At 36.7% G+C, this 4,307-nt stretch overlaps 1 long non-coding RNA gene across 1 annotated transcript; it reads right to left on the bottom strand.

Moving 5' to 3' along the window:
* Positions 1 to 301: 301 nt before the first annotated feature.
* On the bottom strand, positions 302 to 3,963 carry LOC144639670 (uncharacterized). The gene is made up of 3 exons (XR_013568193.1): positions 3,543 to 3,963; positions 2,668 to 2,788; positions 302 to 1,165 (listed from the first exon to the last, which is right to left on the bottom strand). It is a non-coding gene; the product is annotated as an uncharacterized LOC144639670 (long non-coding RNA).
* Between the last annotated feature and the right edge of the window lie 344 nt (positions 3,964 to 4,307).

The following is a 4,307-nucleotide window of genomic DNA, read 5'->3' as shown; positions in this document are numbered from 1 at the left end:
AAGTGACATTCTGTCATTCCACCGAACAGGGTCACCCCATCCCCAACCCCCCCCCCGCCCAAAAAAAAAAAAAAAGAAAAGAAGATAGCACCTTGTTCACTTTTACATGTCTTTTGACTCCCCTTCCTCTTAAGGGGTTTCACTTCACTTACAGAAAAAAAAGCAAAAATTCTGGGAAGCTAGAATATTGTTTGTGAGTCTCAAACTCAGTTTTGTTATTTGATTACCCAGAAAAAAAATAGAATCATGTCTGCTTGTGTATAAAACTATGCAAGAAAAAATATAACATCAATACTTTGACTACTCTTTTAAAAATTTGTTTGTATTATTGTCCACATCTTTATGGAGTCATGTTGCCCATTTGTCATGGAGTTCACAAAGTAAGCAAGTGAGTCACAATTTGGTTGCTACATGGTACCTTATGGATACTGCAAATTTTATCTGGCTTTAGAATATTTCACTTATTTTAAAAATATAGCTGTTCTTATAAATTGTACACAGCATACAATACATAAGAATGAAATTGGTAATGCATATTGCTTGCAATAACGGTTTTAAACTCACCTATACTTTAGAATTACAGTACCACCAGTTTCAGCATAACTAATCCAAATTCAAATAATTACATTGCTTTGTAACTCCACTACCTCCCCCAAAGTCAACCAAAGATCTTATCATATAATTAGACAACTACATGTAAGTCCTGTGTAGTTGAGGGCTCAAAACATTTGGACACTTGCAGGTCATGTTAACTGGCCAAACAGATTTTAGCTTGGTCACATGTGGTTTCTTACCAGTCAAAACATTGCAAATAGCAATTTTAAACTACCACCATTTCTGCTGTTACTGTTTTCGCTGCGTATTTTTGAAAAGATCACTTCATAATGCCCTTGTTACATCTAACAAGATGTGAAAGTGACAGGTCAATCAAGAAGTCGTTTTCTGAAGTACACTGTAAATAGGTTAACATTTAAAATCTAAATTTTGCTTATTTGCAGCTTTTCTTGATTTTAATTTACATGTAATTTACTAGTCTCTTAAAAATAGCATCATGACGACACCCAAACATCGAGCTGGATTTAATCTTTCCTGTTTTCTATTTATGTCCTTGTCCTTGTCTGTTTTTGTGTCTGTGGCACTGCAAACTCTGCAACTCATGTTAACCCTGAAAAAAGTCAAATGCCACAGATTAAATTAAAATTGATTAATTGTCATCAATATCAATAATTTATAAAACAAAACACTTAACTTGAGCTTGTTTAACTGAAGCCAAACCACTGGATGCAAAAGGATCCATTAGATATTTAACAGAGATGGATCAGCACAGACTATTTTTTTTACTGATAACTGCAAAGTCAACTAAATATTTTAATAAACTCAAAGCATCACTGCAAACCCTAACACCCCCTCTTACCGGTAATTAAAAGGTTTGGCCTTTAATCAACCCCCCTCCCCCTCTCCCTCCCGCTAGCCCTTTTGGAACTTCCATTGACCTTACATGGGATGGATCTGAATATTTGGGTTTTCCTTGGTATAAGAACCTGTGAAAAATGTCTGTTTTGAAGCTATTGTTTTCCTGCTCCATGTTGTTTTGAGGCTCTTTGATGCCTTGTTTCACTGGTTCATACACTGAGGATGAGCTGGCCATGGATTTCTGCCATAACCACACATTGGAATTTGTGAGGAGTTTGTGAGGGGATGTGACATTCAAACCATTTAACCTTCCACAGTGAGGATAGGGTATAGATATTTTCTGGTACAAGATCTAGGCATTTCATGAAAACATACTTTTAGTGAAATATTAATTATTTAAATTGTCTACTAATACATTGTAGTTGTTTTGAATGTCATTGAAGAGAGACAAACTAACTCCCGAGTTAGGATTTCGAGTTAGGATTTCGAGTTGGATTTTGAGTTGGATTTTCGAGTTGGATTTTTGAGTTAGGATTACAAGTTGGATTTTCGAGTTGGATTTTCGAGTTGGATTTTTGAGTTAGGATTACGAGTTGGATTTTCGAGTTGGATTTCGAGTAAGGATTTCGAGTTGAATTTCGAGTTGGATTTTCGAGTTGGATTTTCGAGTTAGGATTTCGAGTTGGATTTTCGAGTTAGAATTTCGAGTTGGATTTTTTTTGACAAAGCAAAACCCATTACAATTATTGAAAGCTAACCATAAACAGGCTAACTGGAGTGCATAGTAGGCTAACCAAAGTGAATAGTAGGCTAACAGGAGTGTGTAGTAGGCTAACCGGAGTGCATAGTAAGCTAACTGGCGTGTATAGTAGGCTAACCGGAGTGCTTAGTACGGTAAGCAACTTGAAAATCCAACTCGAAATCCTAACTCGAAATCTAACTCGAAATCCAACTCGAAAATCCAACTCGAAATCCTAACTTGAAATCCAACTCGAAATCTTAACTCGAAATCCAACTCGAAATCCAACTGGAAAATTGAACTCGTAAATCCAACTCAAAATCCTAACTCGAAATCCAACTCGAAATCCTAACTCGGTGAATAGGCAACCTCCATTGAGGAGTTGAATAATGAATGCAAATATTTCACAAAGTAAGAAGATCAGCAGCAACCAAATGCAGATTAAAGCAGCTGGGTGAAAAAGAACGAAACTGAATAAAAACATATTTCAATTATAACTAATATAAACTAGATACCTGATTTACTTTGCTGTTGTCCACTTTGCACAGAGCATTCTATACCAAGTTCAACAAAACTTGACTGTAGCCAGTAGGTATTCTTCATTCATTGCGGCTTAATGGCAGAATATAACACTACCTAAAAGAAGGATTGACATAATAATCTATTAAAAACCACCACACTAGCTGTAATTAATGGCCCTGTTTATAAAAAGAATTTATAAAAAATTCTGTCTTATTTAATGGATCTCATCAAATATAATAATATTAGCCTCTTTCGTTTATACACTCAGTGTAGTGACCCTTCCTTCCTACAATGGGATATTTAGCTTTTCTACTTGGAGATTTCTTGTTAACTTACTTGTATAGAAAAAACATTGCCATTGCAAAGATACACATTCAACACTGTCAATGTAAGTTTGCATACACAGCTGCATACAGTGTCTAAAATGGCATGAATTACAAGTAGAGCGAACAATTGTGTTTTATAAAATTACTCAAAATAATTAACTAAGATAGTTTTATGTGGAAATAAACTGAGTTTTTTGTTTGTTTCTGCTAAGGTGTGGTAAAAACGTGTCAACGCAAGAAATTCGCAACGTAACGATCTCTTAGCGTATTCGTCCACGACCCTAAAATAGTTCGTTCAAACGAATTCCAACAGCGAGTAAATAAGAATAAATAGATGAATTAAAAAAAACTAAAACACTAAGTTTAGCTGGGAGTTTAAATAAAAACATTAAGTCATTAACAGCTCATGAATTAATCGGAGGCGAAGCGGCCGCAGTTTTTCGTATTATTATCCAACCGCGTAGTACATGTGTAAGCATATAATTACAGATTTTCACAAAAAACATGGACTTAGTGTATTCAGTAAAGTCAAAGTTTGTTACCTCATATTTGAAGTCGGAGAATGCTTGTCAATTCACAGCAATTCAGCAGGGCAAAGCTTTCAACCAGCTCATGAATTAATCGGAGGCGAAGCGGCCGCAGTTTTTCGTATTGTTATCCAACCGCGTAGTACATGTGTAAGCTATAAATTATAACTTACTCCAGCACCACCGACCTTTGAATTATCTGCGAAGGTCTATTTCAGCCTTTTCCATCCGTGTAGCTATTGACACTTCTTTTTTCCTTCACTTAGCCCTTCACTTCAGTTAATTGCGTTTAGCTCAATTACTAGAGCTGGTCAGCCGCCGAAACGGTAGAAACTCGCTCGCTCTCCACCTGTGCCATTTTTTCGGATCTCCCCGTAAGCCCTTATCGTTTGCCATAACTTCCATGATGTGTAAAGCCTTTAGACGGGGTAGACCGAGAAATATCTACGTAGACATTTCTTTTTCCTGCTCGGTTTCTCCTTGTGCTTCGTTCAGCTTTCAAACTGACCGGGTTGTTCACTTTGTCCTTCATGTAAATCTAAATGGACTGACCATGGAAAAGTACTTGCGCCCGCGGACCAATAGCAATGCTATCACTTGGTCAGCGGTCAACTTCAAAAAAACACGCGACCTTGACTAGTTCTAAACCTGAGCCCGCGATATGGTCATGTGATACTGGTCAGCGGATACGTTGTTTTGACAGCTGTCAATTGACTATAAAATGGATGGATGTCCAATATCAAAGATCTTAGTCGATTACCTCACTCATTTCTGGTTAAC

Source organism: Oculina patagonica, unplaced genomic scaffold (genome assembly GCF_052425735.1).
Source record: "Oculina patagonica isolate OP01 unplaced genomic scaffold, crgOcupat unplaced1175, whole genome shotgun sequence".
Taxonomy (NCBI): domain Eukaryota; kingdom Metazoa; phylum Cnidaria; class Anthozoa; order Scleractinia; family Oculinidae; genus Oculina; species Oculina patagonica.
This window is presented reverse-complemented; position numbering and strand designations above follow the sequence as displayed.